The sequence below is a fragment of the Lissotriton vulgaris genome, chromosome 9, assembly GCF_964263255.1.
Source record: "Lissotriton vulgaris chromosome 9, aLisVul1.2, whole genome shotgun sequence".
Lineage (NCBI taxonomy): Eukaryota > Metazoa > Chordata > Amphibia > Caudata > Salamandridae > Lissotriton > Lissotriton vulgaris.
The window spans coordinates 739,257,173-739,273,306 of record NC_141697.1 but is presented as its reverse complement, the minus strand read 5'-3'; positions in this window follow the sequence as shown (position 1 = coordinate 739,273,306).

Sequence of the window (16,134 nt, the reverse complement as noted above, 5' to 3'; positions counted from 1 at the left end):
TTCTGGGATTCTCTTCCTATGCGCCCATTGCGATAAAGTGCATAAAGTGCTTTTTGTACCTCGAATTTATCCTTTGGTTCAATTGCCATTGGGTCAGTGAACAAAATGTCTCTACCAATTTCATTGAGTGATTTGAGAACTTCTTTAAGCCAGGGAATCTGCATACCATATTCACAATTTAGGCAGTCCTTGATGATATTTTGTGTAAGGACAGCAGCATCATTCCTCCAGATTCTAATCCAGAAGAGAGCTGGTCTCGCTTTGATAAAATCACTTATATAGGGGAGATTAAGTTCATTATGGCAAATAAAATCTGAAGAGGAAATCGGTGCGCCCAGCACTTTTCTACAGAAACGATTTTCCTCTCTTTGGATACTGATGCTACTATCCGATCCCCAAACTTCAGCTCAATACGTGGCGACAGGAGAGCATTGTAATTTAAAAATCTTAACAATAGCCTTTGAGGCACCAATTTTCTTTGGGCGGGGGAGACTCAGAACAGAATTGTTGGCTTTCGAGAACTTGCTCGTGGCGTGGGCCAAATGCCCACTCCACGAGCTGTTCGCAGCGAAAACCAACCCCAAATAAGGAAACTTATGAACAGATTCTAGTTTATCTGTTCCAATTCGAATTGTACTGAGTTTCCTTTTGCCCGGCCCACAGGACATAATAAAAGACTTTTTAAAATTAACTTTCAGGTCCAGTCCCTCCATAAAATTTACAAAACTATGTACAAGCAGACGTAGGGCGTTAGGTGTGCGTGCCATAAGGACAGCATCGTCTGCATATAAAAGCACTGGTAGGGGATTGCCTAGAATTGTTGGGACATCAGGGGTGACTTTCTTTAGACAGTTGGACAGGCCATTGATGTAAATGATAAACAACAGGGGTGCTAAAACGCACCCCTGTCTCACCCCCCTCCCTATCTCAATAGCTCCCGATACCTCTCCGCCCATCCCGATACGTACCCGTGCTTTCAGGTCAGTATGGAGATAGGCTAAAAATCTAACGAGAGTGGCATCAAGGCCATTGGACAGGAGGATTGACCAAAGCTTAGATCTGTTCACAAGATCAAATGCGGATGAGAGATCCATAAAAGCTAGGTAGACAGGGGATGAGCGGGCAATGCAATATTTGTCGATTATCAATTTGAGATTTAAACATTGCTCCACTGTTCCTACCCCGCTCCTGAACCCCATCTGACAGGGATCTAAAAATTCAGTATCAGCCGCCCATTCCAATACCCTATTATAAATTATACGTCCTAGTATTTTTAAAGTATTATCCAGAAGGGAAATGGGACGATAATTTGCTGGGTCTGATCTGTCTCCCTTTTTGTAAATAGGAACAATGATACTAGTAGCCCAGGTGGTAGGCATGGCTACATTTGGGAGACTGTTAAAGATGTTAAGGAGTATTGGTGACCATAGCTCGACGTTGTGTTTGATAATATCGATAGGAAGACCGTCTGGTCCGGGTGCCTTGTTGCCTAGGCTCTCTTTAATGGCTTTCCTGACTTCTTGATCCAAAATCTGTAACCCTTCTAATTGACCTGTATTAGGGAGAGAGTGCTCATCAGAGGGGGCAGCATAAATTTTAGAAAAATGGGTCTCCCAGGCAGCACTTGATATATTACAGCTGATTTGTGTAAGCTCTTTGCCCATTTCCCTCGTTCTCCTGACAGCCGACCAAAAAGGGCCGCTGCCACCCAGGTTGGCGCTAATGACCAGCTTTTCCCAGTGTTCGGAGAGCAAGTTTGCCTTCCTTTCCGAGATTTTATCTTTGTAGTTTTTCCTGGCGGCTCGAACTACATCTTTGCACCTAGGTTTGGCAGAGAGGGCCTTTCTTAAATCTCTGTTGGCCACGGAGCAAGATGAATCAAACCACCGTGGCTCTTTGCATTCATTAGGAAGTGGGACTGACAGGAGGGTTTTAATGTTTGAGCATAAAGCTTCAAAGTCTACAATCAATTTTTCGTTATTTTTACTTGGGGATGAGAGAGATTTCAACAAATCTGGATATATCTCCTGAACAGTATCTATGATGGCCCCACAATCAGTTCCCCTCCATTTTAGGCGAAGGCCATCAATTGAAGGTGTAATGTCCCTTGCCCCATTTAGATTAATAAAAATTGGACTGGGTACAAAATTAAAAGTAGCTAACAATGGATTGTGATCGCTGAAAGACGTTTGCACCACAGAAGTTTTAGTTATACAATCTGTTAGCAGTGGTGATGTAAATATGTAATCGATAATTGAACCGTTATCCCTGCCCTTGAACGTGGGGGCATAAGGAAAATTCATATCATACCCTACACTCAGATAGTATTCTAATCAGTTCCAATCCCCTGCGGTCATCACAATAAACAGAGTTAGTAGATCCATAGTTCTCTATAAGTTTCACGTTAAAATCACCCCCTATCAGAATGCCAGTCTTAGTATCTACTGATATGGAACAATCAATCATATTCAGAACCTTAGATAATGCAACAAAGTTTTTGTTCGGTACACCATAAAAATTATTGTTGTAAAAATTAATTAAATAAATCGTGGTCTTTGATTTTAGTTTATATTCCAGGATTTGGATATTGGGATTAGCAAAGTTATCTAGCTTCAGATCTCTGATTATACCGCCAGCCAGAATTCTAATCCCCATAAAAAGACCACCCACTGCTCGACCGGAGCTAGGTTTTACTGACGTCAGGCTAAAGCAGTGATAGCCTTCAATGTACAGATTGTCAACAGCCCAAGTTTCTTGAAACATAAGTATGTCCGCGTCATTAATTAGTTCAATCCATGCAGGGTCCGAGAGCTTGGATTCTAATCCTGCAACGTTCCAGCTTAGGATTGATAAGCCGTGTTTGGTTCCATATTTAACAGGTCTGTTCCCAGTATTCCCATTATCGTTGTGAGGTAGTTCATTGAAAGTGGGCAGAATACTGTCAGACGATATAGTTTCTGTTGAACCAATCTGGTCCTGGTACAGTACAGCTGGAGTTGTGAGACCCTCTGAATAACAAACTTTCACATCGTTGCACATTTCGTTATTGGCCGATATACTCAGTCAGTCCTGCTTGTCTAGAGTAGATAGATAATCAAACCGATTGTAAGTGGGGATGTTATACATTGGTCTAATTTCAGTCATCGGTGTAAACTGGAACGGGTTAGGGACTGGGTAGGGCCTATCTCTGTAATTGTTCTGATGCATGGTTGGAGCTTGAAAGTAGTGCGGGGGTTTGGGGGTTGGGATTGGCATTGAAGGTTGAGGATGCCAGTTATGGCTGTTAGAGTGGATGGCGTTGAGATTCTGATTCTGGATAAAAAGGGGTGATTTGATCCTTGCTCCAAAGTTCAGATCTTGGAAAGAATTTGTGGGGAGATTAGCCGTGGCTTGTTCAGGGGGTATCAGATGTCTGTAAAAGTATCCTAAGGGAAGGAGTGTGGTGTTAAATTCCCAGGGCGATGGTAAAGGGGCACTGGCAAGAGTTTTCTCTGCCCATTGTGGATTTCTGAAGCTTATGGTGACACAGTCGCCCTCAAATTTTTTCCTCAGTGGGCCTATCCAACCCACTCGCTGGGTGTTAATAATCTCCCTTGCACCATCAATAGGGTAATTGCAGTTGGCAATTAGCCAGTGCAAGGTTTTATTTTTGAGAGATGTGGGATTTTCGTCCTGATCCTTCCTTAACTTGGTAACGTTTACTAACACTAATACATATGCGCCGCATTCCGGTGGAAGGTTAATGCGGGCAGGGACTTGCCTAACTGTTTTTAATATTGGTTGGGCCGTGGTAGGGCTACTTGTGGAAATTGCAGACTGACCTATGGTAGTCCCATTTGGAGGTTTGGTGTTAATATTGGTGTTAGTGCCAGGGTCCTTCCTTTTGTCTGAGGCTGCATTATTGGTATGCAATGTTGATGTTTTTTTCTGACTAGTGGTTGGACCATTTGAATTAACCAATATGGCAGGTGGAGCTTTGTGTACAATGTTTGTATTTGTTGGAGGTGCCTGAGGAATATTAGGTTTGGTGCCTGCTGTTTTAGTGGTATTACTATTATTTATACTCTTTACAGGGCCTTCCTTCAGAAAATTCTTAATAGGGTTACTCAGTTCGGCTAATTGTTTTTCTATTCGAGTAAGTCTACTTTCAATGGGGGATAAATAAATACTTAATAATTCCCCCATCCTTTCCAACATAGAGTTGTGTGCATTGTCAGTGTTATCATTGATATCCATTGTTCTGCCCTGCTGAACCATTTCACTTTCATCCCCTTGAGAGATTACCGTGACCCTGCTCGCATTGTGGTTAGGGACAGAGTTAGTGTTTTTCCCAGGCTTCCTTTGTACCCGGCCATATTTCCTGACCTTTGTAATCCGGGGCTTGGGTGCATGTAATTTTTGTTTTTGAACTGCACCCTCGCGTCTGCCTCTCAATTGCCTGGTGTTGTCAGCAGATGTTGCTTTAGGAGAGGGGTTGATGGGTAAATCTGGGTTTTTTTCTAAATCCGTGCCGATATCAGTGTCTGAATCTAACAGGGGAATGGAAGCTGAGAGGTTGACCTCACTAGGAATGGTGTGAATGTCAGCACATACATTAAGTAGGGGTCTGATGTTATTTGGCATAGCCTGTGCAGGTGTAGTAGCAGCGGCAATAAGGCCAAGTGAAGAGCGTTTGGCGTGAGCCAGATCTTGTGATACCCTTTGTTCTAAAAGGCAAATGCCCTGATTAATGGCATCATTGGCCTTAGTTATGAAATGGTCAATGGGGCCGGTCACAGGGCCTGCCCCAGTGGCGGCTGTTTTACTGCGAGTACCCCTTGGAGACATGCTGAAAATTGCTTACCCTTGTTCAAGAGAATGGGTCACTACACAGTACGGCGAGCAAGATTGTTAGAGACAGCGGGCAGATAGTCCCAACCGCAGTAAACAACAGTATTTACAGTATCAACAGTCCCTAAATTGGTGGTGACAACACAGTAAAATGGGCCGATAAGTCAAAAGAGAGTACCTTGTGAAGGAAGCGATAGGGGAAGGGCCCCGTCCCGTCCTCCTCGTGCCTCTGAGGGCCACAGAGGGCCCGGGCTTAGCCCCGGGCGATCCAGCGTGTGCCTCGCGGGGCGAGAGGGGGTATCAGCCTTTTACAGGTGCCTCCGGGCGCTCTCCGGTCGTCCCCGGCGTGCTTCCGCCCCAGGGGCTGCTGGGAAGTGTGGTCCGCTGGTCGCTGTGCCTTCCGGCGTTCTGCAGCGCGTTCTGCCGCCTCGCCGTTCCCCTCACGGCTCTGATTGTTACAGGTGAGTTTAAGGTGTTCCCCCACTGAGCTCCCGGGGGGTCAGCCTTTTACAGGCGCCTCCGGGCGCTCTCCGGTCGTCCCCGGCGTGCTTCCGCCCCAGGGGCTGCTGGGAAGTGTGGTCCGCTGGTCGCTGTGCCTCCCGGCGTTCTGCAGCGCGTTCTGCCGCCTCGCCGTTCCCCTCACGGCTCTGATTGTTACAGGTGAGTTTAAGGTGTTCCCCCACTGAGCTCCCGGGGGGTCAGCCTTTTACAGGCGCCTCCGGGCTCTCTCCGGTCGTCCCCGGCGTGCTTCCGCCCCAGGGGCTGCTGGGAAGTGTGGTCCGCTGGTCGCTGTGCCTCCCGGCGTTCTGCAGCGCGTTCTGCCGCCTCGCCGTTCCCCTCACGGCTCTGATTGTTACAGGTGAGTTTAAGGTGTTCCCCCACTGAGCTCCCGGGGGTCAGCCTTTTACAGGCGCCTCCGGGCGCTCTCCGGTCGTCCCCGGCGTGCTTCCGCCCCAGGGGCTGCTGGGAAGTGTGGTCCGCTGGTCGCTGTGCCTCCCAGCGTTCTGCAGCGCGTTCTGCCGCCTCGCCGTTCCCCTCCTGACGCAGGTATAATGTAGCGCAGGAGTTTACAAAGTGACGCATCTGCTTAGATGCGTCACTTTGTAAATAGTGCGCAACAGGAGGCATGTTTTACGCAGCCGATGCTTCAGAAAAAGTGATGCATCGGAAGTGCAAAACTGACGCAAAGCCTCATAAATGAGGCCCTCGAAGTATAGGGAGTGGGATGAAAGAGGCATGAGTCGAATTCAACCCTGATATTCGAAAGTGCCGGATGTGGCTCTAAAGAAAAGCTTTAGGTCCTTTTTGTCTTTGATAAAAATTAAGTACTGATTTTTTGCATTCAGGAGAGTATGGGTGTTGCGTCATCCACAGAGCGAGGAAGAGGAGGGAAGTGTTTTTCACCTAAGTCAGGTGGTGGAGCTGTAAAACCCACATGTTTCTCCTTCAAGAGCATGAGCCCCAGCTCTTCTCAAGCTTGAGAATACTGGCTGCTCCTTGCTTCTGTAGACTGTCTCCCAGGGAAAGCATAAGAAGGTTGTGGAATATGAAAACTCCTATTTACAAGAAAATGTTGGCACGCAGTGTTACGCCAAAATTGGTAACACCACGCTCTGACATTTTTAAATTGCAGGGTTGTGCCGTATTTAGAAACATACGGTGCACTCCTGAGTTTCCCCTAATACTGGCACTAAGAAAGCAGCCTAGAGCCAGAGCAGGAACCCTTGTGCCATGTTGCCAGGGGGCCTGCACTCTAGGGGCGATTGTTTATGTGCAGGAGGCGACATCTTCCTTCACATAAACAATCTTTAAAGGCGATTTGCTGTTTCTATGTATGCTGCAGAATGCTGCATACATAGAAAGAGCAAACTATGAGAAGAAATTAATAATTTCTCATCGTATCGCCATCCTAAGACCATGTTTTACCTGGCCTTCATTTTTGGCACTGCCCCAGCATTATTAATATGGGGCAGCGCCAAATAGCTATGGGTGTTGTGGTGGAATTGCCTTGTCCGCCCCTTTGCTGCAGCGGACTGCTGCAGTAAGGGGCATATTTACAAGATGGCTGACTTAACGCCACCTTGTAAATATAGGATAATGAGCAACGTTACCAGAGAGTCAGGAACAGTGATGCTCCAGTGGCATTAGGGGCTTGTAAATATGCCCTTGGAGTCTTAAAGTAGTTAGGCATAATAAAATTGAGGAAATGCAGCAAGCAAAGCAAGTTGGGGAAGTTGTTTACCGCCCACCCCGAAAGAAATGTTTTAAAAAATAGGTTAAATAGTGAATTTTTTAGGATCATTTTAAAATAAGTTTTCCATAAAGTTATAGGCCCTGGATGGGCAGTCAGGAAATTTCCAACTACTTTCTCTGTTTCAAAAGTTTCCCTTAAAAGTAATTAAACAATCAAAAAAACATATGTGAAGTAGAGAGTTGAAAAATGCAATTTCACATGGTTTGCCTTTTAACATATTATTAATCAGCACTTTTCCATTTCACTTTATTTAATTTTTCTATTTTCCCATTATAACTCCAGTCTAAGTCATATGTTATGACATAGAACTTATTGGAATAGCTAGGGTTGAAAAATAGAATTTGTCAAATCTTGCAATGTTAGATATCTAATACAGCTAAACAGACTTTACAAACTTGCACAACAGTGTGGTCTCCCGGGTCCAGGAGAACATACATGTTCAGACAGTGATGGATAGTGGTCACTGTCCCAAACTACCATCTCTCCCAGAATATCTTTCATATGGAGAAAGACACCCTGGCATTCCAGGTCCTACTAACTCCACCAGGCCTTCTGACTACGGAGATACTGTGCTGGGCCTCACTGTGGAGCCTGGGTGCTTTCAAGCCATACTTTTGCGTTTTTACTGGTGCTACAGCTGCTAGGATAGCTACTAGACCACAGCCTGTTCCTTCATAGCTGAACTTATTCTATTCCATAAGTTCTTCTGCTCCCCTCAGTTGAGCCTGTAAAGTGTTGTTAAAGTCTAGACTCATTTACACATTTCTATCCAGAGGGGACATGGTGTTTCTAGTAGACTGAGTGGTGGAAGGAATCAAATCACTAGTTATCATTTCAGTACAGGTAACCAATGTGGCCACGCATTAATCCACTCGACTCTTTGATCTGTGTTCAGTAAGTTTATTTATAAATTGAGTTCTTCTGAAGGTAATCCCTGCTTTTATTCTTCTTCCACTTGGACATAGGTATTCTTCTTCAAGCAACAATAGAAAGTTAATTCAACGTCTCTGATAATGTGAGGACCAAGTTCATCTATAAGCTTCTCTGACAACATTTCTCTCCGTTAGGCAAGTTGCTCAGGAAACTCCTGCAAATTCAAATGAGGAGATTCACTTTCATTCAATATAAGATTTCCTAAGCCACTCAGGGGCATATTATCAAGAAACAGTGTTAAAATGTTTGCTGCTTTAGTGGCAGGAAACTGCTGCTAAAGCGGAGATAATGGGCTTGATAATATGCCCTTGAGAATTCCAATAGACGCCCATGTTTTGGTGTTAACATGGGATTTTATTGGAATTCTCTACGGCATATTATCAAGCCCATTATCGCCATTTTAGCAGCAGTTTCCTGCCGCTAAAGCGGCGATAATTTTAATGCCATCCTTGATAACATGCCCCTTAGTCTTGTTGGGTACAGAAGGGCAAATGTAAGTAGAATGTTCCAATGAGTCTCTGAAAATCTCATCAGAACTTCTACAACTAGTCGGGAACTACCATTCCTTCCCCCATTGTCATTAGTAACCAGGTAAGTCCACTAAGGAGAAGAATACCTCCAGCAAGGCACCCTCAGTCTCTTAGACTTTCAACTACTCAACTTTTCACCTTCATCTTCATTTCGCTGTCACACAGCTGAAGCTTCCAATATAGGTACAAGTGCCCTTTCCATGGACAGCTTCCATCTCTTCCTCTCCTTGTCCTTGGGCCAGCTTTCTTCCACCAATCATGATTTCACAGCATTACATTTCTTCGTTGGGGTCAGGATTTGCTTCATTCACCAGCATAGCATCAGACTCATCAAATTCAGACTCCACCTCAGATTCATCGAGACCCCCTCAGATTGCTCATGTGCTGTCTCAAACCACATCCAGTCCCCTAAAGCTTGGCTAGCCTCTTTCTGTGGCTTTTTGACCACAGCGGATATCTTTTCTGGGAGAGATGCTGCTTCTCATTCAAGGGGACATGAAACCCTATAAGTGTGGGATGCATGCATCCAGTTTGGAAGGCCTCCACACTTCACAGCTGTTGTAGTGACCAAAATCGCCTGGTACGGACCATGCAAACAAAGCTCAAGGCAACTCTTCCTCATGTGTTTCTTCACTATGACCCAAGTCCCCCGGGCTAGGGTCATAGCATCGTGGCACTGCTCCAAATGCAGCAATGCTGTGGTTGCACCAACATGATAAGACACAGAACAAACCAAATCAGCAATCATTTACAGTAATTAAGTGCCAAATCGGTTGAGATGTCTACTAATATGTTTGCGGGCATAGCAGGCAGTCTCATAGCCCTCCCTATGATGAGCTCATGGGGCGTGAGTCCTGTCACTTGATTAGAACACTACAAGGACTCTTCAGTACAAGAGGTAAAGCTTCAGGACATTTCAAAGATGTAGCATACACTTTAGCAATTCTAGACTTTAAGGTATAGTTGACTCGCTCCATATACCTGAAGCCATGCAATCTCGGCTCCACATCTAACAGTGCTCATAATATTCTCAGGACCTCATTATTAAAATGAGATTCCTCGGCCTGCCTCTAAAGGCGTTGGAAATCCAATTCTTGGCATAAGTTCCCTCAACAACAACTTAGCTGCAGTGAGGTTATCACATCTCCTAGTCAGATAGACTTCCACCCAATGTGAAAAAATGCAAACAACCACCAAAATGTACCTCAATCCACTGCATCCTGGCATCTCGACGACGTCCAGCTGCATCCTGTTGAAGGGACCTCCAGATATCCCTAAGGGACTCAGAGTGACAGCGGTTCGCTTTCTCACATTCATTTGCTGACAAATCACACACAGATAAAACAATGTTTCAGCCATTGTTTGAAACCTTGAGTTAAACCAAGTCTGCCTAAACAATCTCACCATGGCATCCCTTCCTATTTGCATTGAGCCATGATAATTCCTTGTCATTGAGGGCAGCAAACAATTTGGCAATACTGGTCTTCCATGCCCTGAAACGCCAAATGTGATCATCTAGTTTCATACTGCCTGTTTTTATCCAACTTTGTTGCTCTTCCTCAGTAACCCTCTCTTGCAGTCTCATCACTTCCTCACACATATCAGCAATTGTCATCAAAAGGTTGAAATTGGTCTCATCTGTTCCCTCATTTGTGTATTAACTAACCCTGGGCAAAACACTACGCTACGCTAGCAGAGCATACGTAGTTTGTACTAATTCACCCTCCACAAATTGCATGTAGCACAGTACAAAAACTGTGCTTAATCACGTAGCGTAGCAGCTAAATCAACAATACCCTCAGATGCTTTGATTAAGCAACTTTACGTGCTTAAAAGCATATAACAATTCACAAAAGTGACGTTTTTCAATGAAAACATTAGGCAATGAGAGAGGTGATGATTTTGCCCCCCCCCCTAACCTAGGGGGAGGACCAAGCAGATGCCTTGAACACAAAGAGCATAAACAAAAAGCACATCTTGTTGAACTTCGGTGGTGGTCCCATCCTCTTAGGACCACCCCAAGCACAGTTATTGGCTAAAAAACAATCCCAACCAAAGGCCCTGCAAAGCCTTATGGGATGAGATTAGCAGTGGGCAGTGAATATTATAGTATCCAATGTCAAAATAAATCTACAAACAGCTGCAGTTCAACTAGTCATCACTAGATGTCCCTCACGAGTCAAATGCGAAAGCATTTAAATTATTCTTACATCAAGCTGCAGTTCCATTAGTCGTTACCAGATGTCCCTCACGAGTCAAAAGCAAAAGCATTGAAAACCTTTCATCAAGCATTTGCATTTGACTAGTGAGCGACATCTAGTAACGACTAGTTGAACAGCAGCTCTTTATAGAATTATTTTGATATTGGGTACTATAATATTCACTGCCCACTGCCAATCTCATCCCGTAATGCTTTGCAGGGCCTTTGGTTGGGATTATGTTTTTGCCAATAACTGTGCTTGGGGTGGTCCTGAGAGTACTATATACTCTTTAGCATATAAAGATAAAGATATTTATGTTATAATACCTGGCACTGTGCAAGATGTCGTTTGCAATTATTTTACAGTGCAGACAAGTACACAGTGCCATCAGCTATGCTCTGCAGTACTAGGTGTAGTTCAAAGTATACTACGTGCAGCTACTTGTAGTGCTACTACGCAAACTATGCCCAGGGTAAGTATTAACCATTAAAGGTACAGCCATTTACTGCAGAGTTACGTGCAACTTCGTCTGCATACCTGTTGCCAACTGTCACAAAATCATTTCCTTTACTTTGAGTAGGAAACTTAAAAATGGCAATCCTTGCAGGCATTTGGATGGCCTCAAAACTGTTTTTTCACATGTTCTGCATTGTGTAAGGGGGATCGTGATGAGGTAATGAAACGCCTCTGAGAATATAACTGTCCGAAGTCCTGAATCACACCGAACCCATTTCTAGCTATCATGAATATAGTCATTTTTAGCTGGTATGAAACACAACATGCTCTGGTAAGGGCAATCAATTCTGCTACCTGCACGGAGGATGCTCCTTGAAGCCAAGCAGCTTCCACCACTCCTGTAATACTGCAGACAGCATAGGCAGCTCTCAGGTTTCCATCATAGTCCCTCAGGCAAGAGCCATCCATGAACAGAGTGGGGTCAGATTCAGGTAACTGCTCATCAGAAATGTAGGGACGGGGCTTGGTGGATAGTTCAGTGACATCGAGGCAGTCATATTCTACTTGGACTTCATCTGCATCACAATCAGGTAAAGGCATCAGAGTTCGAGGATAGAGTGTAACCTCTCTTCAGGGTTACGTTCTCTGCTGCCAAGATCAACAGCTCATACTTAGTGAGCCTGCTGTTTGGTATGTGCTGGATACAAGTTTGAGTCAACAAAATATCAACTGAATGAGGAGCATAGACAGTCAAAGGGTGACCCATCACAATGCTTTTGCATCTCTCTATGCTGACACCGGTTGTACCAACAAATTTGAGACATCCTGGCAACGTTGCTGCTACTGAATGTAAAGTAGCAGAATAGGCCACTGGTCTCCCGGCACCTCCATGAGTTTGGGTCAATATCGAGAGCGCACCACCTCCTTGTTCATTGCAAAAGAGCAAAAACACTTTGTTGTAATCTGGCATTCCTAGTGCAATAGCACTACAAAGTATTTCTCTCAGCTCCAGGAAGGCGTTTAAGCAATAGTCACCCCAAGGCAGCAGATCAGACACATCTGTGCGTATTAGCCACTGCAAAGGCTTGGCCGTCAAAGAAAAGATGGGTTAGCACTGGCGAAAGTAGCACACCATACCAAGAAACATCCTGACTTCCTTCTGTGTATGAGGTGGATTTATTTGCATGAACGCCGATATTCTTTCCTGTGATACCTTTCTCGCACCCTTAACAATATGACTTCCTAAGTTCATAACTTCTGTCATACAGTACTACAACTTGCTTGGGAACACTTTATGTCCATTCTCAGCCAGATGGTTCAGCAGGGCTATTGTATCAGTTTTACAAGCCTCTTGAGTATTCGATACAGCCAGTGGGTCATCGATATACTGGACTAGGACAGACTTTCAAGGCATAACCAGAGACTCCAGGTTTCTTTTCAAGATCTGATTGAATATAGAAGGACTCTCCGTTTACCCTTCTGGGAAGCAGCAACATGTTAAAACATGATTGCCTAGCCTGAAATCGAATAAGGATTAGCTTTCCTCATGGAGGGGGAACGGAAAAGAAGGCCTGACAAAGATCGATGACAGTGAACTATCCATTCATCCTCACATGGAATCTGAAACAATATCACAGATGATTTTAGTACCATGAGACAACAAGAAACCGCTATGTTATTAACCTTTCAAAGATGCTGCATGATACAGTACTTGCCACTCGTCTTTTGTAAGTCCATATTGGATGAGTTGCATGCACTTCCCAGGATCTCCCTTAAAATGCCCTGTTCACTCATTGTCTCAATCACAGGTGTAATGTAAGCACCAGTGACAGTTTCAGCTGTCCGGGATATTGTGGTGTTCGCAGATATTCTGCATTTGGTTTAATTTGGATGCGGATTGCCTCAACCCCTCCGATGTCCTTTCCAGTAGAAATCTGAAACAAAGTATTTCTCTGTGTTTCTGAGATGCTATGGCAATTCTTCCACTGTCAACGTGGGGAACAATGAGACATTGAAGTTCTAATTTCCTAGCTTAAAGGCAATGTTTGGAGTTCTATTCCCTTTGGCGTACAGTTGATGGTGCAATTTAACTTGCACAGCAGATCTAGTCCCAAGAGACATACGGAACTAGCATCACACATATCAAATTGATGATTATCTTCATGTGTCCCTATCTTTACCCAAAGTTTCCAATATTGGGCAATTCTGAGACACATTCTGATTTGCATTCATGTCCCTAGTTGAATGAAATCTATGATTACCACCAGCTTGCTGTGGCATTGGAGGTTGCAGTACTTGCATCACAGACCAAAATTGTCCCATACCTTTGGGCTACAAAGTATCCAACCCACTATACTGCTTAAAAGCCTGCAACATTCTTCCATAGAAAGCATGAATCGTCTCTTTAGGTTCTTGGGTTGTACTGTCAATTTTAAGCAAATCAATATCCTTTTGTCACACCTTGGCTTTCAACTAAGTAATCACCTGCTCATACTTTTTCATCACTATGGGAACAGGACCATGTGTCACTGTATCACTTTCAGGCCAATCTGTAGATATCCTGTGTGCTGACCATAAATCACTAGGGACCACAATTTCAAACAATGTGCTCAAGTCAATCCACAGCACTTTTGAAATTTTCACAAATCGATCAACAGGCTTGTGCCACTCTACAGGTTTCTCTCTCAATCTCGGGAACTCATTTGTAAAGGCCACAAGATCACCTCTACTACAAGGACATGTGCATGTCCTCCTCTCTGTACCTTTAGTAAAGGGAAAACTTGTACACCCACTCCCTTTTCTCTTCCAGTAGGAGGTTCTCCTGTTATTCCTTCCTCTTAGCCAATCTCTCTTCCCATCTATCCAATTTACCCAAAACTTGTTTGCTTAGCATGAGCTTCAGATTCTCTACATCTTATTCACTAAATTGCAAGTCTGTGGTTTTTCTGCAATGCTTTAGTTTGTTTCATATCAACATCAAATCTATAAGTCAATTCAGAAAAATTCTCATGTTCCTGTATGGCTCTTCTAGTGACATCTTTACTCATGAACAACAATTCACCTGGTTGATAAGAGTCTATTTGATAGAGTTCTAAGCTGCCACTTATTATCACATCCAATTCTTTCTTCAATTTGAGCACATCAATTAAATCCACCTTTACAGCAGATTGAATAGTTCCATGACTAATTTCAGTACTTTGACATCATACTGATTTTTTGTTCTGCTCTTTCAACCACTTCTTTAAGCCTTGGACATCAAATATATGTTGACCCCCCCAAAAGTTCCCTTCCTGGGAGTAGTGTTCTCTCAAGACATGCTGTTGCCTGCACATGGAAGTGTTTCCCATACAGGCGGGTCAAGACCTACTAATCCCGAAAAGGACCTTACAGGTCTGTATCTATCCAGCAAAGCAGACGGATCTGCACTTGCTACGCAAGGTGGTCTCACATGCATCAGGACTAATAGTATGAATTGTATTCTCTGATTCTCAACTGCTATTACTTCTGTAGAAGCAGGCATTCCCTGATCTCCATTTCTAGGAGAGTTAGGATCATATATAGGCGCAATTGGGCTAATGGTTACTGGAACTGAAAGAGCATCCGGAAGCTGTAAAGCCAAATTAATGTCACCATTTCCCAAGGTTACAGCTTGAGTTCCCCCAGTCAGACAATATGACTCCTACAACACTAGGGACTAGGATCAGCCGGTGCGAAACCGCTCCCAGAGCTATCAGTAAAGTTCACATTTCTCCCACTTTCCATTTGCAGTCTGATTATATGGAGGTGGACATTCAGCTGGCAATCCATCCAATAAGCTATAATTTGCATCGCTATCACTGTCTGCATCTCCCTCCTTCTTCTTTTCCCTTCTCTTTCTTTCAGCCTAATTTTCCTCACTTGTTATGGCGAGGTACAATCTTACTCCCTCAATCATGTTCACTCTCCATCTCTTTTGTTGGTCATCCCATCTCACGTCTGTGTATGCATGCATTGCTTATGTCATTCTCCCTTGATGTTTTTCTCTCTGCTTTTCATGTGCTGAACGTTCCTAGGCATTAAGCATTTCAAATTGTGTGGGTCTAGATAATGGTTTCTGTGACAGGTGCCAGTCCTCAGGATCGGTTTGTAGCTAGGAATGGTCCTCCTCTAGATCTAACCAAGCCTGAACAGCCGTTATGGCACAGGTCATCGGAAGGATCAAGTGGGGGAAGGAAAGGAAGGGAACAGAAGGGAGGGAGATCTGTAACACAAAACAAAACACACAATGAAACCTCTCCTGCTCTCTCTGGTTAAACCATGGAATGCATGTAGATAATAACAGACTATGCATAGTTAGGACACCTCTTATAACTGTAAAACAAAATGAGTAAACCTTGTAGTGTCTGGCTTTTAGACTGACAGTGGTGCCTGTTACGTGGAGGGTGCTTGTCGTGTATAACTGCAGGAATACAAAAGAACATATAGCCAAGTACTCATAAGCTCACTCTTTGTCTTTAGGTACAATGATCATAAAAACCTTGCTCTAGACGTACACTAGAACAAACCATTATCTATACTCCATTGTACTTCACTGGGATAGAGCGTAGTCCTCTACCACTCGTATTAACCCCTGTTAAAAATAGAGCCAGAATAGTACTTGTTATAACATTTATCAATCCTCTACGTTTTTCATAATACACATTCCAGTGTAACAATCAACCCTAAAGGATATGCAAGCCAATAACAGAACCTATGTCCCTTAGTGAGGTTGAGTATCCATAAAAAGTATATTCACAATAATACCCCCTGTGTAATACATCTTACACAGAAGTACTTAAGGAGGCGGGAATCAACTGTACAAAGATCCACCGGTTAGTGCCTGAGAAGGATAGGGCAACAAGAGATCAGGGGAGTCCTCCCTTCTAGCCAGCCAACAATGCAGGCTGATTAC